This window comes from Piliocolobus tephrosceles, chromosome 14 (genome assembly GCF_002776525.5).
Source record: "Piliocolobus tephrosceles isolate RC106 chromosome 14, ASM277652v3, whole genome shotgun sequence".
Classification (NCBI taxonomy): Eukaryota; Metazoa; Chordata; class Mammalia; order Primates; family Cercopithecidae; genus Piliocolobus; species Piliocolobus tephrosceles.
This window is the reverse complement of record NC_045447.1, coordinates 45,475,531-45,490,466: the sequence shown is the minus strand read 5'-3', so window position 1 is coordinate 45,490,466 and position 14,936 is coordinate 45,475,531. Positions and strand designations below refer to the sequence as shown.

The window sequence follows — 14,936 nt, the reverse complement described above, 5'->3', positions numbered from 1 at the left end:
CAGTATGATTCTAGCTGTGGGTCTGTCATATATGCCTTTTATTTTGTTGAGGTATGTCTCATCTATACCCAGTTGTTGTTTTTTTCCACTCATAAAACTTTTATTCCACTTACATGAATTTAATAAATGTGTCCTTAACAATTATGCTTGGATTGTTCATGAAAATTTCATAAGACATTAGGCCGGGCGCGGTGGCTCATGCCTATAATCCCAGCACTTTGGGAGGCCGAGGCGGGCGGATCACAAGGTCAGGAGATCGAGACCATCCTGGCTAACACGGTGAAACCCCGTCTCTACTAAAAATGCAAAAAACTAGCCAGGCGTGGCAGCGGGCGCCTGTAGTCCCAGCTACTTGGGAGGCTGAGGCAGGAGAATGGCGGGAACCCAGGAGGCGGAGCTTGCAGTGAGCCGAGATCGCACCACTGCACTCCAGACTGGGCGACTGAGCAAGATTCTGTCTCAAAAAAAAAAAAAAAAAGAAAATTTCATAAGACATTAAACAAACATATTTCCCTGTTAACTATTTTTATAGCGCATGTATGATAGGCAATTATCAAAAAAAAAAAAAATCACAAAAGCAAAAAACCTAAAAAAAAGTTAAATACATGGGTTTTTGTTTTACTGCTGTGCTTGATATACATGACGTAATGAATACCAGGCAATTCATTTTTACTGCATCTTTACTTTTACATTTGTTCTTAGGTTGCCTAAAACATTTAAATACAAATAAAATGAGTGTAGCAAAAATAATGAAAGCTAACAGCAGGTAACTTTACAAATAATGGAATGTGAACCGTTTCTGCCCTTATTCAGAGTAAAATGGGTCACAATTTTGTCTAAAGGAACACTTCTGCAGCTGTAGTCAAAGGTACGCACATTGAGATTGAGTATTCCACAGATACACATGGTTTAACATGTGGTATCAATGGGATATCTGTTTCTGCCGCAGCCTCGTAAATGCTCCAAACCTTAAAGTATCCACAATTACTACACCTGTGACTGGAACCAAACGATCCCTTTTATTCCCCACCAGGACAAACCAATATGTAGGCAGTTTTCTTTGCTTAGACATGGAAGCAGTTTTAACACTGGCCCTTGTGAAGCCACAATGTACCAACAGTACTATGCAAAACATTAGTAACTTGTATAAAAATTCCACATCCCCATATTGGCCACCTCAAGATGAAAACAGATAGCTCCCTAAATGTTAACTGGCTCTACTCCCCTAATAATAAACATAAAAACCACTTGGGAAATATAGAAATTCAAATAGAAGTAACATAAACCTGTCATAAATTGTAAACAAAAAACTATTTGTGGACAGCATAGGTGACAAATGGTCTACTGTGTAAATTTTAGAATGAGGCAGACAAAAGTTGGAAGGCCGGTTAATTTTCTTTTCCTTCTCCTGCTTCGGCTTCGTCTTCTTGGATATCCGATGTCCAGAATGTCAAGCTGTCTCTCAGTAATTGCATTATTAGTGTGCTGTATTTGTATGCCTCTTCACTTAATGTATCAAGTTCAGCAATGGCTTCATCAAAAGCTGTCTTTGCAAGAGAGCAGGCTTTCTCTGGGGAATTCAGAACCTCACAAGAGAACACAGAGAAGTTAATGGCCAGACTCAGTCTGATAGGATGTGTTGGTTGCATTTCCTTTTTGCTGATTTCAAAAGCTTCTTGGTATGCTTGTTGTGACTGAGCCACAATCCCTTTCTTGTCATCACCAGCGGCAAACTCAGCCAAGTAACAGTAGTGATCGCATTTCATTTTCAAATAGAAGAATTTGCTCTCTGCTTGTGAAGCACTGGGGATCAAGAACTTTTCCAAAAGAGGCAGTACATCATTGCAGCTATCTCTTAGCTCCGTCTCAATCTTCTCTCTGTATTCTTGAGCCATCTGCTGCTTTTTTCTCAGCACTTTTCGTCCTTTGTTCAATACTTGAGATGACCCTCCAAGATGACCTACAGTTTCCTACAACATTTTTATAAGCAACTGAGAAAAGATTCCTCCCCTCGTTGGATAATTAAGCTCCTTGCTCAGTTACAGACTTCATGCAGGTTGCCTTGTCATCATATCACTCAGCCTGCTCGGCCAGTTTGGCCTTCTGAACCAGCTCATTTTTATCCATGACTGGATGTTCCCGCAGTGGGCTCACCTCGCACTGGCGTGAGCTCACCCCAGTCTACCTGGGCGGGGGCTGCCAGGCTGGGCCTGGGCTCCACAGCCTGCCTACACCCAGTTTTTAAAAATTTTTTTTGTTTATTTTTGTTGTTGTTGTTGTTTTTAATCATGAAGGGATGTTGAATTTTATCAAATGCTTTTTCAGCATCAATTGAAATGATCATATGATTTTTTCCTTCATTCTGCTGATATGATGTATCACATTAATTAATTTGCATATGTTGAAACATCCTTGCATCCCTAGGACGAATCCCACTTGGTCATGATCTTTTTAACTGTTGTTGAATTTACTGTGCTAGTATTTTGTTGAGGATTTTTTGCATCAATGTTTATCAGAGATATTGGCCTGTAGTTTTCTTTTTCTGATGTATCTTTATCTGGTTTTGGTATCAGGGTAATACTGGCTTTGTAGCATGAGTTTGGAAGTATTCCCTTCTCTATTTTTTGGAATAGTCTGAGCAGGATTGGTTGGTCCTTCTTTAAATGTTTGGTAAAATTCAGCAGTAAGTCACTGGGTCCTGGGCTTTTCTTTGCTGGAAGACTTTTATTATGGCTTTGATCTCATTACTTGTTATTGGTCTACTCAGGTTTTGGGTTTCTTCATGATATAATCTAGGTAGATTGTGTGTGTCTGGGAATTTATCTGCTTCTTCTAGGTTTTTCAATTTATTGGCATAGAGTTGCTAATAGTAGTCTGTAATGATCCCCAGAATTTCTACATTATCAGTTGTAATCTCTTTTTTTATCTCTGATTTTATTTAGGTCTTCCTTCTTTTTTTCCTAGTCTAGCTAAAGGTTCATCCATTTTGTTTATCTTTTTTTAACAACAAAAAAACAAAACAATTTTTCATTTCATTAATTTTTTTGTGTTGTTTTCATTTTTATTTCATTTATTTCTGCTCTGATCTTTATCACTTTTTTCTTCTACTAATTTTGAGTTTGGTTTGCTCTTTTCTAGTTATTTAGATGCATCATTAGGTTGTTTATTTGACTTTTTTTTTTACTTTTTTGATGTAAGCACTTATTGCTATAAATTTTCCTCTTAGTACTGCTTTTACTTTATCCCATAGATTTTAATATGTTGTGTTTCCATTATGGTTTGTTTTAAGAAAATTTGCAGTTTCATTCATAATCTCTCCATTGACCCACTGGTCATTCAAGAACATATTGTTTAATTTCCATGTGCTCGTATAGTTGTGTTTTTTGTTGTTGTTGTTGTTGTTTTGATGCGGATTCTCGCTCTGTCACCCAGGCTGGAGTGCAGTGGCGTGATCTCGGCTCACTGCAAGCTCCACCTCCCAGGTTCATGCCATTCTCCTGCCTCAGCCTCCCAAGTAGCTGGGACTACAGGCGCCTGCCACCACGCCCGGCTAATTTTGTTTTTGTATTTTTAGTAGAGACAGGGTTTCACCATGTTAGCCAGGATGGTCTCGATCTCCTGACCTCGTGATCCACCTGCCTCGGCCTCCCAAAGTGCTGGGATTACAGGCGTGAGCCACCACGCCCAGCCACTTGTATAGTTTTTAAAATTCCTCTTGTTATTGATTTCTAGTTTTATTCCATTTTGGTCATAGAAGATACTTGATATTATTTCAGTTTTCCTGAAATTTTTAAGACTTCTTTTGTGGCCTAATATATGGGCTTCCTGGAGAATGTTCCATGTGCTGAGGAGAAGAATGTGTATTCTGCAGCCACTGGATGAAATGTTCTGTAAATTTCAATTAGGTCCTTTTGTTTATTTGTTGATCTTCGTCTAGATAACCTGTCCAAGTCTGAAAGTGGGGTGTTGAAGTCTCCAGCTATTATTGTATTAGGGTCTATCTCTCTGGTTCTAATAATATTTACTTTATATATCTGGGTACTCCAGTGTTGGCTTCATATACATTTATACTTGTTACATATTCTTGCTGAATTGACCCCTTTTTCAATATATAATATGACCTTTTGTGTTTCTTTTTATGGTTTTTGTCTTGAAATGTATTTTATGTGATATTAGTATAGCTACTTCTGCTCTTTTTTGATTTCCATTTGCATGGATTATCTTTTTCCATTCCTTTATTTTCAGTCTATTTGTGGCTTTATAGGTGAAGTGTGTTTTTTGTAGGCAGCAGATAGTTGGGCTTGGTTTTTTTATCCATTCAGCCACTCCATATCTTTTGATTGGAGAGTTTAGTCCATTTACATTCAATGTTGTTATTGATAAGTAAGGACTCACTCCTGCCATTTTGTTATTTGTTTTCTGGTTGTTTTGTATATTTTTTTTTCCTTACCACCTCTCTTATTGTTTATTTTTGCAGTTGGGTGGTTTTCTGTAGTGCTAAGCTTTGATTCCTTTCTCTTTCTTCTTTGTATATTGGCTCTACCTGTGAGTTTTATAGTTTCATATGTTTTCATGATAATAGTAATCATCTTTTCAATTCCAGATGTAGGACTCCCTTAAGCATGTCTTGTAAGGCCTAGTGGTAATGAATTCCTTTCATTTTTGCTTGTTTATGAAAGATTTTATTTCTCCCTCATTTCTGAATAATAGCTTTGCTGGCTATAATATTCTTGACTAGCAGGATTTTTTTATTTCAGTATTTTGAGTATATCATTCCATTCTCTCCTGGCTTGTGAGGCTTCTGCTGAGAAATCCACTGTTAGTGGGGCCCCTTATATGTGACTTGACATTTTTTTATTGCTGTTCTTAGAATTATTTCTTTGTCTTTGGCTTTTTACAATTTAACTCTAATGTTCCTCAGAGAGGACCTGTTTGGGTTGAATCTACTTGCAATTTGTTGAGCTTTCTGGACTTAAATGTCCATTTCTCTCCCAAGACATGGGAAGTTTTCTGCTATTGTTTCATTAAATATATTTTCCTCATCTTTCCCCTTCTCTTCTACTTCAGGAACACCCATAATACAAATAATTGTTTGCTTTATGGTGTACCAAAAATTTAGTAGGCTTTCTTCTTTTTTCTGCTTGGTCTAGTCTATTATTGAAGCTGCCGATTGTATTTTTAATTTCATTCATTGACTTTTTTAGCTCTAGGATTTCTGTTTGGTTCCTTTTTATGATATCTATCTCTTTGTTGAAGTTCTTGTTCAAATTATCAATTGTTTTCCTGATTTCATTGAATTGTCTATCTGTATTTTTCTTGTATCTGAATACATTTCCTTAAAGTTGTTATTTTGAATGCTTTTTTCTGGAATTTCATCTGCTTCCTCAAGATTGGAGCCAGTTACTAGAGAATTATCTTTTTCCTTTAGAGGTGACATGTTTTCTTGCTTTGTTGTGATTATGTGTTCCTATGTTGATTTATATGGCTTTGGTGGAAAAATCACCTCTTCCAATTTTATGGAGTAGGTTTAATAGGAAAAGACTTATTTATATGAATGGAACCTGGGGTGTTGGTTCAGAGGGGTATACTAGCCTTGGTTTTAGGAGGATATAGTAGTGTAATGTAACCTCCATGTAGTTTCTTCAGCCGTTATCCACACTAGTGGCATTTGGCCATTTCTCAGTGGCCTAGTCTGAAATAATTTGTGGCAATGTTGGTGCAACTTTGCCAGGGCTGGGTTCACTGGCCTGTTTCTCAGGTCAGAGGCATGTGTGTGCATATGGTGAATTGACCAACAACTTGGGATCTGGCTCACTGGGGTTGGGACCACTGGGGTTGGAGCCATGGGGCTATTACTCTCTCCAGGAGTATGAGTTGTTTGGCCACCCTGGGGACATGCCTGCCAGGAGTGGCTCACAGAGCTGTTTCTCAAAGGCCTAGGACATGGGTATAAGGCTGCTCAGCTGACCTGGTGGGGTGTCCACCAGGAGGCCAGCAGGGCTGTCTCTTAGGCCTGGTATATGGGCGCATAGCTGCTTGGGTGGCCTAGGGATGCACCTGATGGGGAGATCCATGGGACATTTTCTCAGGCCAGGACACAGCTGCACAACTGCTTGACTGGCCTGGGGGTGTTTCTGTAATGGGTGTCCCACTGGGCTGTTTTGTAGGTCTGAGATATAAGCACAGGGCTGTTTGGTTGGCCTGCAGGTATGCCCACAAGAGGTGGCCTGTGGGGCTGTTTTTGGTGCCTGAGACATGGATGCACACCTGCTTTGTTGGTGTAGGAGACAGGTCTTCTGGGGGCAAGCACAGGGTTGTTGCTTATGCTCATGACAGCTTCATGGCTGCTCAGTTGACCTGGCGATACTTCTGCTGGAGATGGCCCACAGGGTTGTTTCTTAGGCCTGGTATGCAGGCACATGGCTTCTTAGCCAGCCCAGGGCATGTTCACTAGTGATGGCCCACAGAGCTGTTTCTCAAGTCCTGGATATGGGCTCTTGGCTGTTTGACTGGCTTGGGGTCATGCCTACCAGGGGCAGCCTGCAGGAGTATTTCCCAGGTCTTTATGGGAAATGCAGGGCCATTAGGCAGGCCAGGGGCATGTCTGCAGAGGCAAGGGTGCTGTGGGGTTGTTTCTCAGGTCCTGAGCCTGGGAGCATAGCCACTGCACTGGCCTGGGGGCATATTAGCTACTAGGAGGCTCAGGGGCGTCTCTCTCTTGTGGGAGGGTGCAGAGCAGTTTGGCCAGCTCAAGGCAAGTTGGCCCTGGGCAGGACTGGCAGACTGTTCCTCTGGCTGGAAGTGCAGTAAGCAGGGGTTTGTTTTCTTGCTGTGCAGGACCAGAGTCACAGCTGATCCTAGGCCCAGGCTCTGTGCAGCTGACGGATGGCATTCAGCCAAGCGTGTGGTGTGGGCTTGGCCTAATGAAGATGGAGCACCCCAGTGCTGGAGATATGCAGTGGCTACGGGCCCCCAGAACAGGGTGTGCTTCAGAGTTTGCTCTTTCCTCAAGATGGCACTATGCTGCAGCAGCTTGGCCCACAGGGAGTGGGATGGGGGGAATGGGGAGCGCGCACCTTGCTCTCCTGATCTGGAGCAGTGTAGCTGCCTGAATTCCCAGCAGCTCTTCAAACTGGGCTCAGGGCTTGGGAAGACTGTAGGATTCTTCTGTAATAAGGACTGTAGGTTTTTGCAGTGGCAGTGGTGGCTGGTGGAGATCTTGTGCTTACCTTTTCCCGGGAATAAGAAGTCTCTCTTGACTCTGGGCACATCCAAACCAGGCGGGGGAGACAGGGCTATAGAGGCCCAGTGCCTCCTCGCTGCCCTCCTGGATTTCTAATCACCACAGGTGCATCTCCACTCCCCCACCACACTCCACTACTCTCCCTTCCATGCTGCAGTCAAACCTTAATCTATTTATTCGTTGTGTTGGGCCTTTCTTGTGGGATAGATGAATACCAGGCGTCTCTCGCCAGCCATCTTGCTGACATCACTTACTATTGAAGGATTTTAAGCAGAGGTGTGACTTCATGAAACTTATGTTTTAAAACATTAATGAGTTGGAAGCTGGGGGCAGATGGGGATGGTTAATGGATACAGAAAAATAGCTAGAAAGAATTAATAAGATCTACTTTTTGGACCTGCCTGGCCAACATGGTGAAACCCTGCCTCTACTAAAAATACAAAAATTAGCCGGGCATGGTGGAGAGCACCTGTAATTCCAGCTACTTGGGAGGCTGAGGCAGGAGAATCCCTTGAACCTGGGAGATAAAGGTTGCAGTGAGCTGAGATCGCGCCATTGCACTCCAGCCTGGGCAACAAGAGTGAGACTCTGTCTCAAAAAAAAAAAAAAAAAAAAATCTACCCTTTGATGTCACAACAGGGTGACTATAGCCATAATTGTACATTTTAAAATAACTAAAAGAGTATTATTGGATTGTTTGTAACACAAAGGATAAATGCTTAAGGGATGGATACCCCATTCTCCATGATGTGATTATTATGCATTGCATGCCTGTATCAAAACATCTCATGAATCCCATAAATATATACGCCTATATACCCACAAAAATTAAAAAATTTTTTAAAAACCCACTAATGAGTCAACAAAGTTTATGCTTCTGCTTTCTGGCAAAAAAGACTCCTGAGCTAAACCTTTCCTACCAAACCAGTCTATTTTTCATTCCTCTCCATCTTTTCATGTGTGATAGTCGCTTCCTGATAAGCATTAATTCAAAGTTCAGCCCTTATAGAAGTGGTCTTCCCCTCTCCCTTCTCCTGTGGGAGCACAGTGTCTGTATAAGGGAAAGTTTACTACTCTTCCCTGGGTACAGCTGGTCTATGTGTTGCCATTTTCTGCTGGACTCCAATTGAGCTGTCTCAACCAACTTATCTCTAATCCATCCCTGTCCATTAACTTCTGTCCTAGAATCCACTTGAGATGGACAAACACTACCACCAGAACTCTGGAAGCACCAAACTCCATTACTGCTCTCATCTCAGTAGCCCGGGAGTCCCTTGGTCTTGCAGTCTCTTGCAGTCCTCTCGGTACCCTGGGGCTACACAGGAACTTTTGAATCGCTTCTAGATATAGACCATTCAGAACCCAGCATGATTTCAGCAGTGCTCCCTAGACACTTGCCTTCACAGATGCTGTGCTATCACCCACTCTTCCCTCCCCCATCTCCATGTCAAACATAGAGCTTCTCTGAGGCTTGTACCCTGCCACCAAGATCAAAGGATCTCAGGTCACTCTTCTCCCTATCTGAATATTTCTATTGCATCATCCCACCTCCATACTCCCACTCTCAATGAAAAGTGCTTATTTTTATTTCACCTCCTCTGGAGGGAGTTTCCCCTTTATCATATGCTCCTTTTTTTAGGTGGGGACCATTTTGATGGAATGGCGGCAGGGGAATATGATTGGATTTTTTTAATGATTTGGATTAGGGTGTCTGTGAAAAAAAATCCACATCAATCTATTATCAAACTGTTATCTCCATTTAAATTATTTGCTTATGGTCTGTCTCAACTAGAAGAACAAACTCCACAAGGGTGGGACTCCCTTTTCTGTTTTCTTTACTGCTGTATCGCCAGCACCTAGCACAGGGTCTATTACTCAATAAATATTTGTGGGGAAAAAAAACGAAGGGATGAGATGAGCAAACCAATGAATGATGAGTGATTTATTCTATTAGTACTGGGATCTGTTGAAGAATTTTGAGCAGAGGATTAAAGTAATCAGATTTTCAGGTAATCAAATATCATTAAGCTGTGACAGTCACCATAAGCAGCAATCTGTATTGTCCCTCCCCCCTAAAAGCCCCCCATGTGACAGCTATTAGCTCTCAAGCAGGCATACTGTGGTGGGAGAATTCACTGCTGCAAATATTCAGATTCGTGAACAGCCTCCTGAGAAGAGCTGAAGAGAGATCACAAACCTAAAACGGCCTCCCCTGACTCTTCATCTTCTTTTTTCCCCTCTCTTTCTCCCTAACACTGGGGCCCTTTAGTCCCCTGAAGAAGCTATACATTGTAACCCTTTCAGAGAATTTCAGCTGAGATCTGGATACCCAGCCCACTCTGCTATTATATTTGCATTTCAAGCTTAATTTGTCTATAACATTACAACTTTTATACTCCTACATTTCTGCTGTTATAATCATAAAGAATACTATTTTGGGGCTTCTCTTTTGCAAGTGAAATTAGCATTTCCACGTAAAATAGAGAAGAAAAATTATTGATTATCTCACTAAAATCCAAGCCTGAAGTTTAATTTCTGTGTCTGGGAGGGGCCACTGGTTTGTGCAGGTTTCTCAGTGTACTTAAGTGCTGCCGAGACTCATGCTTCGGGTCTCTTGTGTCAGGGGATAACCTGGTTGACTCTTCCTTTGGTAAAAAAGAAGGAAACTGAGATAAGACATCCCATTTGGGTGTGTCTGAAATGGTTTACCATCTCTTGTTCCTTACCTTTATGGGATTTCTGACACAAGGGTAGAGTGCAGAAGCCTCTTCACTGAAGGAGGCACCCAGAATCCTATGGGCCTAGTGTGATAAATAAAGACAGTGCAGGACTTTGTGGCCAGTGCTCACCTCCAGAGCAGAATCAAGAGATATATCAGGAAAGGGGCTGGAAGGAAGCAAAGGAGCCCTAAATGCAATTTCACAAAGATCAGGGACATTTACTCCTGGTATTTATGAAGACTTCTAGTAATGGTATGACTATTCTTATCTTATGGAATCTTGCAATTAGGGAACTGATGTTTTAGAATAACAAAGAAGCTAACAAACTTCTCAGATAGGGTCAGGGATGTGGAGAGGAACTAGCCCAGATTACCTTTTCAACATCTTTCAATATTATAACTCCAATTCTAATGTTAAAAAGCTAAATATTGTTCATAAACTTGTTTCAGTGTCTGAAGGGGGAGGATTAAATTGGGAAACTGCATCCCAATTTGAAACATATGTAGGTGATATGGTCTGGATTTGTGTCCCTGCCCAAATCTCATGTCGAATTGTAATCCCCAGTTGGAAGTGGGGCCTGGTGGGAGATGATTGGATCATGGGGCGAAGTTCTCATGAATGGGTTAGCACCATCCCTTCGATGCTGTTCTCCTGATGATGAGTGAGTTTTCATGAGATGTGGTTGTTTAAAAGTGTGTGGCACCATAAGAATGGTATAATGAGGCCTGGCACGGTGGCTCACGCATGTAATCCCAGCTCTTTGGGAGGCCTTGGGCGGATCACAAGGTCAGCAAATCCAAACCATCCTGGCTAACATGGTGAAACCCCGTCTCTACTAAAAATACAAAAAATTAGCCTGGCGTGATGGCTGGCGCCTGTAGTCCCAGCTAATCAGGAGGCTGAGGCAGGAGAATGGGGTGAACCCGGGAGGCGGAGCTTGCAGTGAGCCAAGGTGGCACTACTGCACTCCAGCCTGGGGAACAGAGTGAGACTCCGTCTCAAAAAAAAAAAAAAAAAAGGTATAATGAACTTGAGGACTCAGGGGGAAGGGTCGGAGGGGGTTGAGGGATAAAAGACTACATATTAGGTACAGTGTACACTGCTCAGGTGATGGATGCATCAAAATTTCAGAAATCATCACTAAAGAACTCATCCATGTAACCAAAAACCACCTGTACTCCAAAAACTATTGAAATACAATAAAAATAAAAAATAAATAAAAAATTGAGAAGTGGGCCGGGCGCAGTGGCTCAAGCCTGTAATCCCAGCACTTTGGGAGGCCGAGACGGGCGGATCACGAGGTCAGGAGATGGAGACCATCCTGGCTAACACTGTGAAAACCCGTCTCTACTAAAAATACAAAAAAACTAGCCGGGCGAGGTGGCGGGCGCCTGTAGTCCCAGCTACTCCGGAGGCTGAGGCAGGAGAATGGCGGAAACCCGGGAGGCGGAGCTTGCAGTGAGCTGAGATCCCGCCACTGCACTCCAGCCCGGGCGGCAGAGCAAGACTCCGTCTCAAAAAAAAAAAAAAAAAAAAATTGAGAAGTGTGTGGCCCCTCCCCTTTCTGTCCTGGGCCTCCTGCGCAAGTGCCTGCTTCTGCTTTGCCTTCCACCATGACAAAGCTCCCTGAGGCCTCACGAGAAACAGAAGCCACCATGCTTCCTGTACAGCCTGCAGAACTGTGAGCCAATTAAACCTCTTTTCTTTATAAACTACCCAGCCTCAGGTATTTCTTTATGGCAATGTGAGAATGGACTAACACACTAGTCAAGAAGTCAGCCTGGGAAGATACTGGTGGAAGCGGGAAAAGAGGGCAAGAGGCTAAATCCTGAGTCTATAGAATGTGAAATTAACTTGTTTCAGGGTTATATTGAAGGGACTTGGGCTTCCATCTCAACCCATAAGCCTGAAAGAAAGAGAAGTGTAAGTCCTTATGGTGTGGGGTAAGGAGTGACTACTTTCCCATGAAATCACGGGAGGGTGAGAACACAACAGTGAGAACCTAGGGCTCATCTCTATCTCCAGAAACTTCTCTCTGGTCTTCAGGCACCTGGCATCTCCTAGGGGCTTAATCCTGCTTCTGTCTATCATCTGTACCTGCTTTTTTCAACATAGCCAATATTCCCCTGGGCTAAGGGGGTTCAGAATGCTGTTTGCAACCCCAACCCATGCCCAAATGTTAGGAAACTGAGCCCATTTTTTTCTCATGCTGAAACAGCAAGAGCTCCAGGGATGTGGTAAGAGATTCAAGCACGGAAAAGGGAGTTGAACTTTGATGTCTTCTAGCCCAGAGGTTCTGCAGAGGGCAAATGGGCAGACTCACAGTAGCTGTCTTTCTCTAGGATCCTACTGTATGGGATACCAGGGGAAAGGATGTCATAATTACCTCTTAGTTACTTTTACCTATGCTCTCACTAGCCTCACCTAACCACTGTTGAATATCCCATGTACTAGGTACCTGGCACAAAATAGATCCTCAGTAAATGTGTGCTGAATAAACTATATTAAAAATGTGCCAAGGCAATTTTAAATGAATAAAATTAGTAATGAAATTATGGATAATTTTTCTATTTTTCCAAATTTCAGTTTAGTGTTACTACCTGTATAACAGTCTTTTCCTTAAATATTTTACAATTAATAAGTATATTCTTAAATAAAAAACATATAAGTATATACTTAGGTAATTTTATATAAAATTAATAGTTTATAAATATATTTTACCTATCACTATAAAAATACTATTTTATATAAAAATTCAGAAAAATTTTCTCCACATATTTTCTAAATATACTGCAATCACTGAATCACTGCTTCTCTCTTCTCTATCACAACCTAACTCCCACTAGAATGTAAGCCCCTCCACCATGATAACATGAGTCCCCTCCCCACAATATAAGCTTCATGAGAGCAGGAACTCATTTTCTTGTTTTTTTAAAGAGGCAGGGTCTTGATATGTTGCCCAGGCTGGCCTCAAACTCCTCGGCTCAAGGGATCCTCCTGCCTCAGCCTCCTGAGTATTTACTACATGCATGCCACCATGCCCTGCTAACAAACTCCTTTTATGTTCACCACTATTTCCTTAGCTCCAAGAACAATGCCTGATAAGTAGTAGTCACCGATAAATATTGCTGAACAAGTGAATAAACGTGTATGCATCTTTATTCAAAGTCAGAAACACTAAAGCAATCAAGTAGAGGCAATGAGAATAAATATATTACAGATTTTCTTATGATATTAATAATGGCTAATATTTATTAAGCATTTATTAAGTAAATAAGCTGGCACTATGCTAAGCACTGGCCACATAAAAATTCTATGATATAGACTCACTCTATTATTAATTTTATTTCAAAAAACCTGGAGGAGGCTGGGCACAGTGGCTTGCACCTGTAATCCCAGCACTTTGGGAGGCTGAGGCGGGCAGATCATGAGGTCAGGAGATCGAGATCATCCTGGCTAACACAGTGAAACCCCATCTCTACTAAAAATACAAAAAAATTAGCCGGGCCTGGTGGCAGGTGCCTGCAGTCCTAGCTAATCGGGAGGCTGAGGCAGGAGAATGGCATCAACCTGGGAGGCTGAGCTTGCGCTGAGATCGCACCACTGCACTCCAGCCTGGGCAACAGAGCGAGATGCTGTCTCAAAACAAACAAACAAAAAGCCTGGAGGAAACTGAAGTTAGAGAGTTTATTAATGTTTTTTTTTTTTTTTTTTTGAGACAGAGTCTTGCTCTGTCACCCAGGCTGGAGTGCAGTGGCATGATCTTGGCTCACTGCAACCTCTGCCTCCCAGGTTCAAGCGATTCTCCTGTCTCAGCCTCATAAGTAGCTGGGATCACAGGCAGGTGCCACCACAGCTGGCTAATTTTTGTAATTTTAGTAGAGACGGGGTTTCACTGTGTTAGCCATGCTGGTCTCAAATTCCTGACCTCAAGTGATCCACTCGCCTCAGCCTGAGATTATTATTGTTATTAGGCCCTTCCAGGGCCTAATATATATTTTTTAATTTAGCAAAGCACTGAACCATCTTCACGAGTTATTCTTCATAATAAAATTACAGAGTAAGACAACATCCAAGTTCTTATTATATAGATTATCAAAATCACACTGGGAGTAACAGAGTTGCAATGAGGATTTTGATTCCACAATTTCAGTGTGTGGCCACAGCCACTCAGATTCTTTCCCACATGTAGTAACATTGCTCATGTCACAAGGCTATGGTGAGGGAGAGTTAATAAGTAATTACAAAATTCTTTGTAAATACAGAGTGCCGTACAAATGCAAAACATCTACAACAACAGTAATTAGTTCTAATCACTATCTCTATTCTGTGTGCAGCTGTCTCTCAAAATTCATTTTGGGAGTTTAATCACCCCATCGCAATAAATAAAGTAACCTCCCTCTTTCTCTGACCCTGCTGAGAGCTGTCCCTCGTTCCTCCCAGCTGCTGAACATGCCTCCTGTGTACCCCCAGCCCACCCCTCCTACTCTCAGCAAAGGCTGAATTCTGACATTAATTGGAAAAAAAACAGGACCTCCTGAGCCTTAAGCTTTTCAAAATCCCTGACTCTCAAACAAAATTGGGCACAAGGGCTGGAGAAGTATACAGACCTTTCAAAATAGGATTCTGCCCTTCCCTTACACAGGAAGGGAACTTTTCCTTCCTTGGAGCTCCAGTAATGCTCGGGTAGCTATGGTGAAGTACCAGGTTGACAAATTATCATTTATTTAGCAATGTAAGGCACATAATGGGTGCTGAATAATGTAGTAGTCATGTCAAAGATCAATTCAACATTTATATACTGTCTACAGCTTCTAGAGTAGTTGCAACAGAAACCATATGGCTCACAAAACCAAAAATATTATCTGGCCTTCTACAGAAGCAATTTACTCTCTGACCCTTTGTAGCAATAGTTTGCCGACCCCTGAAAGGATGTGAATATAGATAAAGGAAAGGACTGAGCCCTGAGTCAA

At 42.0% G+C, this 14,936-nt stretch overlaps 1 pseudogene; it reads right to left on the bottom strand.

Annotated features, from left to right (window-relative positions):
• Nucleotides 1-1,388: 1,388 nt before the first annotated feature.
• LOC111535144 lies at nt 1,389-2,133 on the bottom strand (annotated as a pseudogene).
• Between the last annotated feature and the right edge of the window lie 12,803 nt (nt 2,134-14,936).